The sequence below is a fragment of the Notechis scutatus genome, chromosome 3, assembly GCF_049901735.1.
Source record: "Notechis scutatus isolate UNSWTSFEM ecotype Mainland chromosome 3, rNotScu1.2, whole genome shotgun sequence".
NCBI classification, from domain to species: Eukaryota; Metazoa; Chordata; class Lepidosauria; order Squamata; family Elapidae; genus Notechis; species Notechis scutatus.
This window is the reverse complement of record NC_142011.1, coordinates 80,135,716-80,153,427: the sequence shown is the minus strand read 5'-3', so window position 1 is coordinate 80,153,427 and position 17,712 is coordinate 80,135,716. Positions and strand designations below refer to the sequence as shown.

The 17,712-nt window shown below is 35.2% G+C and overlaps 2 long non-coding RNA genes across 3 annotated transcripts in view; one reads left to right on the top strand and one right to left on the bottom strand.

The window, feature by feature from the left end:
* The window catches only part of LOC113416334 (uncharacterized), an 87,417-nt gene that overhangs the window by 13,921 nt on the left and 55,784 nt on the right, over positions 1–17,712 (top strand). The gene's annotated exons all lie outside the window — the stretch shown is intronic.
* Positions 2,451–17,307, bottom strand: LOC148131249 (uncharacterized). The gene is made up of 3 exons (XR_015748341.1): positions 17,188–17,307; positions 5,407–5,522; positions 2,451–2,535 (listed from the first exon to the last, which is right to left on the bottom strand). It is a non-coding gene; the product is annotated as an uncharacterized LOC148131249 (long non-coding RNA).

The following is a 17,712-nucleotide window of genomic DNA, read 5'->3' as shown; positions in this document are numbered from 1 at the left end:
GCATTTTCTTATCCTATAATATACAAAAAGGAACAAACAGTTAGATATGGTGAAATACTGAATGAAAAGGGTGAACTCAATCTATACAAAAACTAGAGGAACAAGGTATAACGATGAATTGATTTTCATATGCGCAAATACATTCAAGGTATGATAAAGATTCTAAAACAGAAGGTGTCTATGATAAACTGACTGACTTAGATAAGATTTTGACAGGTACTGATGAAAAGGTGATTAAAAAATTGTATTGATATTTATCAGAAATTAAACTAGAAGAAGAACAAATTAAAGAAACTATGATTGCTTGGGGGAAGAATTTTGGATATGGGATTGATTTAAAGAAATGGCAAAAATTGTTGTCTCAAAATTATAAAATGACAATGTCAACAGCATATAAAGAAAATTTGTATAAGATGTTTTACAGGTGGCATTTCCCCCCAACAAGAATAGCAAGAATGTTCAAGAATAAATCCAAAAAATGTTGGAAATGTCATCAGACACCTGGCTCATATTACCATATGTGGTGGACTTGTGCGGATGCTAAAAAATACTGGACTAAAATCCACATGTGGTTGGAAAAAATGACAAAAAAACATATAGACTTGAAACCAGAGATATTTTTATTGGGAATTTTACCTGAAATATATAGTAAAGACTTGAAATACCTGATTGTAAATGTATTAACAGGGCTAGGATTGTATTTGCTAAAAACTGGAAAAATGAGAAAATACCATCACAGGAGGAAATCATTAAGAAAACATTGGAATGTGCTGAAATGAGTAGATTGACATTTGAAATTAGAGAACAAGAGGATAAACAATTTTATAAAATTTGGGATCTTTTCTATCAATGGTTAGACAATAAAGTACAGTAATGAAATACGTAGACTTTTAGAAAATAATAAATATATAAAGATGTACTCTATTATATCTACAAAATGATTTTAAGATAGATTTGGGATGATAATATGAACTGTTATAAAATAAACTAAGTAAATTATGATTATCCTGTAAAACATGAATGAATAAAAGTATAGTCAAATGATTGATTAATAATGATACTAAGGTATTTAATTTTTGATTGACAATATGAGATCATATGCAATGTAATTGTAATTGAAGACTATGAAATGGAAGCACAAAACAATTTGTAAACCAACCGGCACACTGTATGTACACCTATGGAAGATAGCTTGATGTTTTTATGTTTTGTTTGTTTATGTTTGTTTTTAAAAACCAATAAAATTTATTAAAAAAAACTTTTAAATTAAATCTTATTAAATGTTCCCATTCCTTTTTCAGATTTGTTCTGTCCCCGATAAATACGCCATTTTATTTTTCTTATCTCTTACTGGCCTTTTTTCAACTATAATTTGCTACCCACCATCTAACTTTACTATTAAAAATGATGCAGCAACAATAAACAAAGTGGAGAAAAGGCTCCAAATAAATGACAATATATATTTAATATATTTTAAATATATATAAATATATTTGTTAGTTTTTCTTTCTTGGTTTTTGTGTTCTCTTTAAATAAACAAATTAAATATAATTTCTAGGAACTGATTCATATGTCTCTATGGTTTGTGCATTGGTAAATTTTATCATGTTGATTGATACATATAGTAGATGGATGGATGATTACAGACAGACAGAAAGATCGATAATTTTCTTGCATACATTAGGAAGAAAGGTATCTCTGTTTCTTTATCTTATAATCTATTTTATAGAGTTTGAAAGAACTCTTTCCACTTTTTTTTATTTCTGTCCCACTGAGACTAGTGGTACTTTTTCTGAAGTAAGTGTCCTTATGTTTTCCTTTCCAGAATGCATGAAATAATTTTCATATTCACTTCTCTAAATATTTGCTTTATATCCCAGAGCAAGCAAGAATCTCGGTTTTAACTTCATCTCCTCTACGCTTTGCTGTTCCATGAAAGTTACACTTGTTTTTTTCTAGTTTCTATTAAATTCTAAGTTTTAACTTAGAATTTAAAAGTTTGTCCTGAGTATTTCTAAATGTAATGTTTTCAGGGATGTATAAGGCTAACCGTTTATACTTTGGTGTAAATTCAATAATTCAGTAACAACAATAGTTTAGAGCAGGCATTTTAAAACCTGTTGAGATAATAAACATGAACATTTAATGTAGGAGTAGAAAACCTTACTTTGGCCTGAATACTGATTAGTGTCAAGCCTACATCAGCTGGAACAATCCTTGACTTCATTTGATGAAGATGGTATGTTTTACTAAAGGTCAGGCAGAGTACAGTAAAGCAAAGCCAGAACTGAAGTTCATGCACCTCCTAGACACTTCCCATTGCTGGTCCCACCATCATGTAATCAATTTTAAAAGTGATGTTTGTGAAATAGTCACTCTGAGTGTAGGCTGTTTTGCAGCTGAATTCTTCTCCCAGAGAAACAACCTTGAAGACATAGAAGCATGCTTCTTTCCATCAGTTTAATCCGTTTCACCTTTTCCCAAGGTTTTGCTCTCGCTTCCAACCTCCCACCCAGGGTCCATGGCAGAGTGGCACTGAAGGATGGCAAAACGCAGACATGAGGTGGCAGTTCTGACAATTAGAGATTCTCAGCAAGTTTATTAGGGATTGTGTCCCAGCTGTGACCATGTTCACAGACCAAAATGGGCAGAGATCTTTCACAGTGAGCTGAGCAGTCAGCCCGAACATTTATATTACATTATTTTCAGAGCCTTGATGGCACAGTGGTTAGAATGCAGTATTGCAGGCTATCTCTGACCACTGCTAACCAGCTCAAGGTTGACTCAACCTTTCATTCTTCTGAGGTCAGTAAAATGAGGACTCAAATTGTTGGGGCAATATGCTGACTCTGTAAACCACTCAGAGAGCACTAAAGCACTATGGAACAATATATAAGTCTTCTTTCACTGACAGATATATATACAACTCATTCACATAATACTTTCTTTCCTGGCCCCCTTTGACACCAAAGAAAATTATTTTCAAATCTCTGCATAATGGAGAGTAGGACAATCAATAAAAGGCTAATATATTGGACAGAAGAGAGTAAGATTGTGTACCCACTTCTCTGTTAGTTTTAGAAAGTCACATTAACTAAAACTGAAGCTACTTTAACTGAAGCTGGTTGTGTTAAGTACATGATTGGTTTAAGTAAAAGTGTTAAAATAAAATTTTAAAACAGGTATAGTTGTGATTTTGGTGTGAAATGAACCTTCAGGCAATCAGGCGACATCATTAACTAATGATCTGCAATTGTATAAAATTTTGATATGCCCTTATTATTTCTGTGTGGGTGTGGAACTTCAAAGTTGCAGTTATTTCTACTAAAGTCTTTTTCTATCCAATGAAACACACATTCTTATCCAATTAAGAAACCACCCAAAACACTCTCACCAACACTGACAGGGCAAGCCATTAGTATATAAAATGAGAGCAAACCTTACTCTCTATTACTGGAGTACTGATGATGTTACTTAGTTTGGTAATGAAAAGTTTTCAAGAAAACAACCAAGTTCAGAGAACACCAAAGACCACACAGTTCAATACCGAACTAAAAATATTATCTTCTATTTCTTGCTGTGTATTGCTAATTAACTATGGTCAACTTTACTGCCAGGAAGGAAATCAGATAATTAATTCAGCTTTTATGAAATCAGTACTGCTAAAATTAGAAGGCTTGATAGATGGAGAGGCTCTTTATCTGGAAATGCCCATTATTTTAATCAGCTGCTGGTTAGAGATAAGAATTTTCTTCTGAGAGTAGCAATTGAATATTAGAGTTCATGTTTTAGAGAGTCGGGATCCAGGGGACTGCAGGAGAGGACAATCTGGGATGCATAGAGCTACACTGGAAACTGAGGACTGCATGGGAAAAAACATTCATGCCTGGTTAACATATTTATTTCAATTTGGGTGGCTATATATATATTAAAAAAGAACATGACTTTCCCCTTATAATGTCCAAAAGTTCTTCTTGTACCATAGGCAGATGAAAACATTTATTAATAAGAACATAAAAAATAGCGAGCTATATCAGACCAAGCATTATTTAATCTTGGGATCTTGCTTCACACCACATTCAACCAGATTGATATCAGAATTCTGCATGTAGTATTTGAATGAAATAATACCTTGTGGCTATTATTTTCCAACAATTGATGTTCAGTGGCAATATTCCTTAAGTTCCAAAAACTCTCATAGCTAAACACCTTGCATAGATTTATTTAATATATTTTTGGAGTTAGGGAAATTGCCACCAGCCCACTGTATTGCTTTTAAATCCATACATTTATTTATAATATCTTAATAATGTTGTCTTTTAGGAATACTAAACCTTATCTGACTCTAGCCTAAAGTGATGTGATTATTTTATATTCTTCATTTAATTGTTATAAGAAGGTTGAAAATGTACTTCTTGGCCACTGTGAAATATATTGCCAATAGTTGCATCCGGTGCTAAGTCTATATAGGAGGTACTGTCATGATAATATCCATGATTTGCATATCATCTTTTCCTTGCAGGCGATAACATAAAAGCCATCCATGGAGCCAGTTCATACATGTGCATGCAACTGCCGATTTATCTCCATGCATGAATTGCAGCTAAACTATGAGAGTATTAAAAATATGGTGTGAGCATAACAGATGGTGTGAGGTTAGATCAATCTTTCTATTACACTTTATCTTTGATAGTGAATTTTCTGATACAAGTTATCTCTTAAAGCCTCAGTATATGGAAAATTATCATTTACCTCACTGTTCTTATCATCTAAAAGTACTCAGGGCAGTGATTTTCCCTGTTTTTTTTTCCTATTTCCATTCACTATACATTATACTTTGAGTAAAAACTCATGGGATTCCCTCGGAAATATTGTAAGGCTTTCTTTGGAAAGAATGATTATTTGCAATGTCAATCATCTTCAGTTTAAAATGGGTTTGTGTTCTTGGAAAAGAACTAGACTGTTTCTCAAAAGGAGAAATGTAAATATCTCACCCTCTCTGATAAGATAGGAAAGACAGCCAAAAATAATATATGTATTTTAAGAACTATTATTGATGTAGGGATTATGTTCAGGAATGCACACACACCTGCTTTTTTTAGTATTATTTTTATTCTATAAATTAAATGAATGGTAACCTTTTAGCTTGATTGTTTCCAAATCATAATGATATTTCATACTTGAGGAAAGCTTTTTGGTTTAGCTAAATACAGGTAGAAGGTTGATTTGGGGGAAATTGGGGAGAAGACAATTTTTACAGTTGTCTTATCAGATTAAGGCTCAGTGGTTGGGCTTGTCAGCTGGAAAGTTGGCTGCCCGGGTTCAAGACTGAGCTCCCATCCTCACCCTGGCTCCTACCCACCTAGCAATCTGAAAGCATGCAAATTCAAGTAAAGAAATACGTACCAGTGTTTGGTGGGAAGGTAACAGCGCTCCATGATGTCATGCTGGCCACATGATCATGGAAATGTCTTCAAACAGCGCTGGCTCAATGGCTTTGACATGGAGATGAGTACCGCCCTCTATAATCAGCAACAACTAGCAGAGTAAAATCCACAGGGATTATTTCACTTTATCAGATTAAAATAGGGTATAGCAAAGAAGTCAAATAATGAAGCTGTGTTTTTAACTATACAGAATTTGGCTACCCAAGGCAAAATCTTCACTTTGATATATTCATTTACTAATATAATCATTTACTATATAGTTTGCCTGAAGGTGTCCTACAGATGTGTTATGACTCCCAGAATTCCAAGTACACTACAATTCCAATACATCTTTTGAGGGTCCAAATTGGGAAAGATTGTGACCTAGTTATCTTCATAATAAGGTATGTGTGCAAACCATGTCCCTTTGAATTATCCAATATTTTAAAAGACCGAATATATGTATTTTATTTGCTTCCTGAAATATTAAATATAATGTTCATTGTGGCAATTCTATTTTAGCTCCAGTGTGTGCATTATGGTAGTTATTTAGTAGTACATTTCAATCTCTCCAAAAGGAGTCCCATTAAGTTTAATAAACCATCCTTCCCAATAAATGGATACAGAATTGCCATGTACATATTTATATTTATTTTATGCTAGCAATGCGATGGCTTTTTTTATTCTTTGAAAATATTTGGTTCACAGCTGAGTGAGCCTGACACATTGAGCCTTACACATTCCATGGAACCACAGCAAGGAGACTGAAGGCTATATATTTGAACAAGTCTAGACATTTTTATACCTGCTCCAAGAGCCACAAGCAGGAAATATGATTGTGGTTGAAATATTTGTAGGTATATTACCATCATGTCCAGTAATTGGAAGAAAATATGGTAACACTCCACTGGCATTTTATACATAGCGTGTTATAAAACCATAGCCTTGTGGAATTGGAAGAGATGACAAGGATCATCTAGTTCAACTGTCTGCAATGTGCATGAAAACAAATGAAAGCATGAGGAGGCTGTCCAGCCTCGTCTTAAAAATTTTCAGTGATGAAGAAGCCATCGTTTCAGGTAGACTCTTCTAGTACTGTACAGCTATTGCAACCAGAAAGTTGTTCCTTACTTTTGAGCAAAATCTAAGTACCTACAGCTTGTATCTAATTTCTAATCTTGGTTTCTATGGCAATGGGATACTGCCATTCTTTTCTATGGGATTTTTCTAGACACCTGAAAACTGACAAGTCTCCTTTTGATCTTCTTTTCCCCATGTTTAACAATCTAGTCTCTTGCAGCTTTTACTCACAGGGCATGTCCTCCTTTAGTTTGCCTTCCCTTTGGATAGCTTTTTTTAACCCTATCAGTGTCATTCTGGAAATGAGGTGCCCAGACTTTTACACAGTGCAGGGAAGAATAAAGACTTCATAAATCTTTGTTGTCATGCTTTTTCTAATACAGCTAGAAACTGCCTTAGACTTTCTAGCAATTTTCTCACACTGATGGCTCATGTGTAATATCTTACATATCTTCTATTAAAGGACTTCTTTCTCACAGCCTAACATGTCCAGACACAGCCTTGTTGTGTTATTCACAAATTTTATAACCATAGCTAGGCCATTAATAAAAATATTGAATGTAAAGCTATCAATAGAAAATGAGTATGACTAGCTACACAGTTAGAAACTTATCTTATTGTAGAGCCATTCAAATGATTCATTAACAATTTGCAAAGAGAATACAATATGAAATCCTATTGTATCTAAAGCTTTGCTCTTCATCATCTGTTAATATCTCCATTTTTGTCTTGTTTTTGCTTTTGACATATTTGAAGAAAGCCTTGGTGTATTTTGTCTTCTTTGCATTCTTTACTCATTTTCCAGATTATCTTCCTGATATCATTTCTGAGCTGAAGCTCTGTAGGCTTTCTTGATAATTATTCCTTTAATTTCCAATAAGCTTAATTGTTTGATTGTTTCAACTTCCTATTATCAAATGAAGTTATTTTATTATAGATGTGATTTACTCCTCTTTATTATCAAAGCATAAAGAAAAAGTGGACCTGAGCCATTTTTTAGCATTGTATTTACAGTGTAGTTAGCTCATACAGTTCGAGATGGGAATCCTACATGAATTATTAACATGGTGCTAAAATATTAAATTACTATGGTGACAGTTTCTTCCAACAGATATGAAAGAAATATCTCTTACATATCAATAAAAACATTAATTGATTAAGAGCTATCAGTTTTCAAAGCAATCCACTTTTATATGCCATTACACATTTGACCTTTCTTTTTGCTAGGTAATTTAGAGTCTATTCTATTTCACACATATAACTGTTGCTTTGATTTCTGGGAACTTATTTTACTCCTGATCTAATAGCAGTCTGTATTCAAGCATAGGCTTCTTGATAATTCAGTAAGTAACTACGGAAAACATAAAGTTTTGCCAAGAATATAAAAAGCAACTTGTATTTTGTATCTGAAGTTGGATCAACATAGTTTAAGAGTTTGCATATCCAGTACATATGTGTATATGTATGTGAATGCAATATAAAGTAATATAATATAATATTATACTGAATTTGTACTGAAAATTTTACATTTTAAAATGTAGCTTCTTTATTTTTTTGGTAATATCTTTTTAATGTTGAACCTGTGTATTGTTTTGGAAAATTCTGAATGTAAAATTTATTTCTCCATATTTATCCTCATTTTTCTGCAATGAAGGTAGACGGTCTGTCTACATTCAGCTTCATGTACTAGCACAATGCTATACTGTTTGGCTTGTGGTCTCAAAGGAGAATGTTCTAAAAATATTAAAAAGTTCCATTGACTTGTTCTTCTTTAGATCAGGAAAATGTGCTGTAAATATTAGCTGGTGGAAAAACTTTCGTCTAAGAAAAATAACAACTCAGAACTGTATTTGAATTGTGTCATGTTGATATAAGAGAAGGGACTAGTATGTTTCTAGATTCAGTATCATTGTATTTATAGGAAAGGGAATGTAAAAACAGAAAAAAATAATGGCTCCACCAGGCTCTGTCCCGGAAGCAGTCAGATTATAACCCTTAAATAAGACTACAAACAAAAAACATGCTTTAGGAGAACAGGAAAAAGGAGAAAGCAAGATAGTAACTTTGACTGATGTTTGACTGTTTCTGGAAAACCCTGCTTATTATCGCTACTCCCATACAATAGAGTTGTCACTCTTTTGATTATCCCATGACTTTAATGATTCTGTTCTCTTTCTCTGTATTAACTAAAAGCAACGTCTACAAGTTTGCTCCCTTGTGGTTTCTTGGTATTAAGTAACCAACAAGAAGTAAATTTGCCCTTTAGATGATATGCCCAGGCATATTTTAGTTGTCACATTCAAATTACCCTGACCACACCCTGACCATTATGAGTTCTGGAAGGCTTGAATAGTTTTCAGTTTCCACCCCATCATTATCACAACCACAACCATTATATTATCATTGTGTTTATAAACTGATTTTCCAAGGGGAAACGGTGGTCAATGTTGCTATTTAATAAAATAATGCAAATAATAATGTTCAACAAAATTAAAGTAATAAATATATAGTTAACATTTATCAGGAAAGTAGTGAGTCCTATAAACCTACACAATAAATATATTCCAAATTGTAGCAAAAATGCAACTCAAGAAAAACTAAATGTTTTTAATTTCCATCATAATTTCCAGTAAATTTCCATTCTGTTAGCAGGAGGCAACTTCCTAAAAGGCCAAGTATTGTACAAATTCTGTTGGTAAGAGTCCCATAAAGATCAGTTACTTTAAATACCTAGATGTAGTATTTCATGCCTTATGAAGAAGAAAGAAGATTCAAGTCAGTCATGCAATCTTTTTGTTCTGAAGGACTGCAATAACTATTCTGAGTTTTCTACTCTAAAGTTTGGGATTTTTGTACCTGTAGCTCTAAAAGTATTTGCATCAAAATCACTAAGTCTGAGCTATAGCCATATTTTAGTTTATTCACACTCACAATTATGGAATTGTGGAATTCAGAAATCCCTCTTTTAAGCTCCTAGATGAGCATCCAATATCACTTGGTAGATAAATTGCTGAAAACTGGCAAACTTTGATGATCTAAGCTTAGCTACCCAATTGGCTATATAGTGACAATTTTCAGTTGTGCTAGATCAGGGATGTCAAACTCAAGGCCCAGGGGGCAGATCCGGTCCATGGGGTGCTTAGATCTGGCCCATGGGACCACCCTGGAAACAGCAAAGGACTGGCCCATGGTATCTCTGCCAATGAAAATGGAGGTCAGGAAGGCCACGGGTGGCCTCCTGAACTCTGTTTTCACTGGCAGAGGGTTACAGGAAGCCGTTGCAGCCAAAAACAGAGCTCAGGAGCCCGTTTTTGCTGATAAAGTGCTCGGACCACCACAGTCACCTCCAATATGAGTGATGTCGGGCTAGCCATGCCCACCTTGGCCATGCCCACCCCGGTCTCCCAAGGTCAAACATAACCTTGGTGCAGCCCTCAATGAAATCGAGTTTGATACTCCTGTGCTAGATGAAGCAAGCAGCTATCATACGTCTTTCACCAGAGCACTGCCTGCCTATGGGTTAAAGAGACTCTTTGGGTTCATCCACACTGTCTGGTTGACCCTTCACCAGAAACAGACAACTTCAATCTCCATTAATCTCTCAGTCACTATCAGAGTCACTTCAAAGTGTGTTTTCTGCTCCACTTCCAAAGTACACTTTCCCATCCTATGTTACCTTAAGCGCTCCTGTCAGTTTCAGAAAGCACGATTCAATATATTGCACTGAATATTCTAGTAATTTATTGGTTACTTCACAAAGGCAGCAATTTCTAGTAAATTCTCAAATACCATTTAGAACTTACTTTTCAAATGTTGAAATTGAATGAAAGAAAATTATTGACATGTTTGTTTTAAACATCTCTGTTTGCTGCATTGTTACCTAATAAGGAAGATGCTACAATTACAACATGCAAGAGCTGTTAAAAATTATATGGGGAATTTGCTGAGTCTTCTGAATACCCTGGTCTATTTTTTTTTTTTTTTTGTTACATCTTGTGCTATTATCTTATCAATGGCCCTCTGACCTCAGATTTGTCTTGCTTTTTTTGTACTCAATTGTCCTTGAGACATAGCTGCAGCTGGATTTTGTAGACACTGTATAACCTGTAACCAACTCAAAATCAAAAGAAATATAACCAGAGACTAGAACTGCATCTCTGCCTTCTGTTTAAGAACTTAGTTATTTTTTTAAAAAAACAGTCTTATTTGTAGCAGTAAGATAGATGTGTATTTATCTTATTTATCTACAAATAGACTCGTTTTTTTTCTTGGCCAAATTGGAAGAGCCATGAATTAGCTAAGAGCTCTTTTATTCAATCTTTCTCCTCAGTAGAAAATTTTGTCTTCCCTGGTGTCCCTGATACCACACTGAAGAATTGAGTTTGTCACCCTAGCTAAGGATTGGCAATACCTTATTTGTAATAACTACACCCATGCTATTCTTGGTTTTGAATGTAAGCAGGATAAAAGCTTTTGAAATAAGGAACACATATGAAATAAAGACAGAGTTTACATGAAATAGCCAACCCTAGTTAAACAAAATCACTGTTTCCAATGCAATCAGGCAAAAAAAAAAAAAATTTAAATGCCTTGCCTGTGTTTTTCTTTTTAGATAGCCTAGCAACTTCTCTGTTTGTGATAAGAATTAAGCTGGCCATTTTTTTCTCTCTCTCCCTTTCCCTCTCCCTCTCTCCCTCCCTCCCCCTCCTTGTATGTGTATATAATGAATGAAAAGGAAATATGAAATTTGTATGGTAAGCAGTGCATTGATGAAGGTCAGAGAACAGCAAGTCTTGATGTTAGGACATGGTATACTGAAATGGTAGTAATTTTGTCTTCCAGTCTTTCTTGGTCTGTTTTGAAAGCTCTGTACTTCACTGAAGTCAGGGACAGCAGGCACTTTGATAGAAGATGTAAAAACTAGTGTTTTGCCAGCTTCTGTCTGGATGTTACCATGACATAATGTGGTTTCTTCTGAGTCTTTTTCCTATCTGAATGTAAGGAACCAAAGCCTCTTGATATTTATGGGATTTTACTAGATTAGCTAGAAACTTTTAAAGCAAAGAGGCAGTTAATCCAGTAGCGGGGGTGTGTGTTAAAAGTGCCACCTAAGATAAAACATTTTAGGAGTTGAGTAAGTATGAATAAGATCCTTGAGTAAGAAATGGTTTCTAATGTGAATTTGGGAATAAGGCCAAGAGTATGTCTGGGTTTTAGGGAAATTTATTATTTGAGGTCAACTGTATTTCTATGACTCGGAAGTTACGATGGCAAAGAATTTAGCAGCTGAGTCAGGCACTTCCTCAGTCCCCTGTTTTCCCTTTAGTTGAGTCTCTCTCTCTCTCTCTCTCTCTCCCCTCCCTCCCTCTCTCTCCCTCCCTCTCTCTCTCTCTCTCACACATATTTTTAAAGGTGCTCCCAGTGATGCCATTTTCAATTTTGAATGTTGTGCTTTTTAAATTGCAGCACATGGTTAACAATTTTCCATCCGGAATGCAGGAACTAAGCCTATTGTTCTCCTAAAAAACTACCATATTTTAATAGTACTCTAACTCCCTTTTAGAAGTGTCTCTCTTTTCTCTTGCATGTAAACAAATATACCATCTCATTTAACCCAAAACACACCATTTGCCTATTTTTAAAATTTTATATTGAGTCAGGCCATGGTGTTTTTTAAAAAGAAACAAAAGACAAGATACTTGTCTGAATTGGTATTCAGTTTTGCATTAAATTTCTGACTCTGATTACCCTGTTTGTTCTCTATAAAATGAGTCTAAGGCTTTTTTGTTAAACAACAATGACCAAATGTATTTACAATAAGTACATTATGTAAAATATTCTCAGTCTTTGCTGCACTTTTCCTAATGCATATTCTTAATGTTAAGTTTGGCGAATAATGGAGACCAGACATCTGACAAGTGACTTCAACTCTTTAATAACAGTAGATAGAACAGAACAGAGCAAGGCTATGGGCAGCAGTAACCCTTTTATAGGGTTGGCTGCTACCTTATTAACCAATAATATGTGCAACAAGTTCAACTAATACCCAATAAGAAGTGTCCTAAAATTGGCCAATCAGGGACTTGTTATGGACCAATCCTTGTTCGTTGTTTAAGGACCAATCAGGTGTGCAGGCTTTCAAAACCTGCTTTGCATTTGGGCTAGTTACTTTTTTTTATTGATTCACAACACTTAACTAACTCTGGCTTCCATTCTGATTTTCCCTGCACAAAAAAATATTAGCCCAGCCTTCTTCTATTCCTCAGTTTAGATCACATTTTATGACATTACAAATCCTGTTTTTTTCTAATTCCTTCCATTTCATTCTTTAATCAAATGGAAAGTTTAATAGGTCTTCTTATGAGTGTTGCTAAAATCCAGGAAGTCACAAATATTAAGGTGGCAAAGAAAGGGCCAAGCTTTTAAAATCCCCCCCTCTTAATTTGTATATAAAAAGAGCAAAGAAGTCATTATTGTTTTGGCTTTTCAGTAATTTGTACCACCCTGGCGCCACTGTACTATTTTTCATTTCCAAACAGTCAAGTCTTTTGCCTGAGATTCCCATTATTGGTCTTTCTCACTGTAATTCTCTTTCTTTCTGTCTATTCATGTTTCTGTGATTTAATTCACCTTCATTGGCCAGATATATTTTGTTGATGCCTGGGTGATCATATATAATCATAAGTAATCAAACCAAACTGTTCACAAGTGGATTTCTATTGTGTGACATCAACAAACAGCAATATATTTAACATCTCATTAGGGAAACTACCAGATGGAAAACATATCATTCTACCCAGCTAGGACTAGACTTCCAAAGAGTCATAGCCATAGTGCCATTATGTTTTGGAAAAGACCTATTACAGTTCTTACTAAACTACAATACACCTTAAGATGCTGCCCAACAGTCTTGGGAAAGATGCTTTTAATTTTTAGCATATCCTTTTCTCACTTCTGATCAATTAATAAGGTATGGGTATTGTCAAGGCTAACTGAACTGTTATTTTTGCCAGTTTCAAAATAATGTCTGGAGCAATTGAGGAAAACTGGTTTACCTTTGATATTTTCTGGGAAATTTATCTTAGTCCCTTTCATTCATTTCTTTTAATTAAACTAGTCATACCCAGTTCCTGCAACCGTTCTTCATATGTTTTAGCCTCCAGTCCCCTAATCATCTTTGTTGCTCTTCTCTGCACTCTTTCTAGAGTCTCAACGTCTTTTTTTATATCATGGCAACCAAAACTGGATGCAGTATTCCAAGTGTGGCTTTACCAAGGCATTACAGAGTAGTATTAAGACCTCACTATCCCTCTGTTTATGCAGCCTAGAACTGTGTCGGCTCTTTTGGCAGCTGCTGCACACGGCTGGGTCATTTAAATGATTGTCCACAAGGACTCCAAGATCCGTCTCACAGTTACTACTATTGAGCAAGGTACCACATATACTGTACCTGTGCATTTGATTTTTTCTTGCCTAAATGTAGAACCTTACTTTTTTCACCATTGAATTTCATTTTGTTAGATAGCACCCAATGTTTAAGTCTGTCAAGATCCTTCTGTATCTTAAGCCTATTTACTGGAACTGCCTTTTCATTCACCAAAATTTGCCACACCTAGTTGCTGGTTTGTTAGCTTTTATAACAAAAAATTGTCTATTCTCTTCTGCATCTCCATTTGCCAGTTATGCACTTTCTGAGAACTTTAACCACACAGGCTTGATCAAGTCCATCTCCATTCATAGCCATAAAAACCATGACTTTTGGAAAAGCAAGAGGATGCGGGACAATCGTGGGAGGGAGGTAATGATAGAGAAGGGGCCGCCAGCAGGAAGGCCCTTTTTGTGGTCCCAGCAGATGTACATCTCTAATAGATAGGACTTGCAACATAGGCTGCAATCCAATCCTGGTAGGTCATGAAGATGTAATAGGGTAAAGGCACTGGCAGTTCTTCAGATAGCCTGTCCCCAAGCCATGCAGGGCTTTAAAGATGATAACCAGCACCTTGAATTGAAACAAATCTAGATTTGTGTAAAACTGTTCAGGCCACTGCCTTCTGAACCAAGTGAAGCTTTCAGATGTTTTTCAAGGGCAGCCCCATGTTGAGTGCATTACTATATCAAATGCTATGATATATATTGTTTTTGTTTGGAATGGGGGAATCTCATCGTCTGCCTTAGAAATTCTTTAGTTCTGTACATGATAGTATGGTTAGGATGAACATGGGGGAAATGTGCAATATTGCCAACCCTTGGTTAACACAAAACAGAGGAATAAATGGACTTTTATTAAATAGCTAAAATGTGTTTTAAACTGGTTCAACTCTGCAAGGTATTTTTACCTGGTCAATACTAGCAAACCTCAGATATAAAATCATTCTTAACTTTGAAGAAGAAAGTGTTTTCAGAGCTGGGATTCTGTGGCTCCCTTGGACTTGTCTTTCATTTACTATTGAAATCCCTCTCTCTAGTTCCATCCTCCTTCTGTGAGGAGATGCCCCATGTTGTTACACATTACACATCGATTGGCAGTTCTACCAACCAATAACAGGGCATGCTTCTTCCAATCCCATTAAATAAAGGTTCATTGAAGCTTTCTTGGTGGTGCGCTGAATTAAGTATGGGAAAATACTCCTTTAAACTGTGTATGTTTTTTTAATCTTATACTGATTTCTGAAATGTTTCCAGTTCTCTTTATTTGGATGCAGCTCACTGTTTTGTTCACAATATTTCTGCTCTAGTATGTGACAAATCTATTTCATTAAAGTTAACAGTTTGTTTAGAATTAAAAGACAGAACAAACAAAGAACATTAAGTGTCAGGCTCCATAATTTATTCATTTCAGTTTAAAGAAGCTGCAGATATTTAGGGCTTTAGTTCAAAAGTGCGAAGCTATTATGATTTTTAATGAATTAAATAGCATTTGCAAGGCCATGTTTTCTTTAATACTGGTGTTCATGTCCATGTGGTACATAACTAGCACAGTGGAAACAAACATGATTTCCAAGTCAAGAGGATCTATATTCTGTAGACGTCACCTCTTCATCCTCAGCCTGGCTCAGCTGTCTGCTGCCAAATGCCTTTACAGTTTCTGCTGATGTGGGGAAAGTGCTTTGCTCCTTACTCCCCACAAATCATGGTTATCTTGAACATCAAATTACAAAACCAAGATATTTTAGTCAGTCTTAAGGAATATAGTAATGTTATTAACAGAACTGAATTTCACATAATATTTAAGTTAAAAATCTGTCCTTTTTAAATGGGCATAATGCTATGTAATTGTTCTTAATTACTGTATCTGGAAGGCTGAGCATGAAGAGGTGAATAACCTGTGCTCATACACTACAGAATAAACTGTACTCATCTGAAGCAGAGAGATACTGTTATTTTAATCCTGGGAGAGACATTCTAGAGGCAAGAGCAGAACATAGATTGCACTAAATAGAGTTAATATGATTATCCTCTATTTATTTAGTTATATTCTATCAAATTAAACAATGCAAATTTATATATTGGTACCAAATTTTGGAAAGACTGGAGGCTACACCCAAAGTTGTAGGAGTGCCCTCCAAATAGTTTGAATCGTTAAGTACCATAAATCCCAACTATTAGTGATGCTATCTAAAAATTATGAAACATGTAAACACCTAGAGGGCATTACTTTACCTACTGACGTATAAAGCTGTCATATGTAGGATCTTGCTACCAAGTTTCAGTACTATTGGCTCTATTTCAGAATCAGAACATAAATAATAATTTACACATAGAGGAACCAAACCACATAAAGAATGTATTACATAAGCAAGAAATTAAGCACCAAGAACAGCTTGTAGGAAATATTTGTACATTTTAGAGCAAGGGAATATGCCACAAACCTCAAAAGAAGACAGCACACATATAATTATCTGTTTCTCATAAGCTCACTAACACAGCACATGTAACAACATACACACACCATACACATGCAGGCAAAGAAACCATCTCTGTAAATGGTAAATGATACAGAGAAATATGCAAATGCAATTGTACATTTCCAGAGTACTTTAGCTGAGTACTTTTGCAAATTGTACTGGACTAGGTGAAGCATAGCTGATGAGACCCATACTTGGGTACATACTCATGCATTGTCTACCCTGCCATGGGTAAAATGCTGGTATAACTTTGGATCCATTACCAACTTATTCCTTACCTTCTAAAATTAAACAAATTTGCATCTTTTTTTGCTACATGGACAGCCAGGGGGATAAAATTCAATTATCTTTCATATTAATTTCTTGCTACAGTACTAATCACTAATGTAAAAGTCATAAATACTTTAAACACTGAAATCAAATGAATAGGCATTCTCCAAGCTTGCTGAGTTGAACCAACACTGGGAATAACATGTGGCTTTTTCATTTGCTAGCTGCATGCATTCTCACATTGGAAAACTACTAGGAAGCCTTTCTTAGAGGATATACAAGATGGCCTCTGTAAGGTTCAGAGAACTAGCAAATGCTACCTCTGACTGGAGATTTTACAGTATCCTTCTACTGCTCCACACACACCAAGCCACGCCCACAGAACCAGTAGTAAAAAAATTTGAATCCCACTACTGATATATATATATGTATGTATGTATGTATGTATGTATGTATGTATGTATGTATGTATGTATTTGTTTTCTAAAGTTTTCGTGGGTACTTACATGTATGGTATTCAGCTTTGTTCGGGTATTTTCCCACGTCATAGTTGTGCTTTTAAAGTTGTAGCAACATTTCGGCAGAATCTCATCTGCCATCATCAGGCTTCTGTATTGTGTTCGTCTTATACACTGCTCAAAAAAATAAAGGGAACACAAAAATAAGACATCCTAGATCTGAATGAATGAAATATTTTTATTAAATACTTTGTTCGTTACATTGTTGAATGTGCTGACAACAAAACCACACAAAAATTATCAATGGAAATCAAATTTAGCAACCCATGGAGGTCTGGATTTGGAGTTACACTCAAAATTAAAGTGGAAAAAAACACTACAGGCTGATCCAACTTTTATGTAATGTCCTTAAAACAAGTCAAAATGAGGCTCAGTAGTGTGTATGGCCTCCACGTGCCTGTATGACCTCCCTACAATGCCTGGGCATGCTCCTGATGAGGTGGTGGATGGTCTCCTGAGGGATCTCCTTCCACACCTGGACTAAAGCATCCCCCAACTCCTGGACAGTCTGTG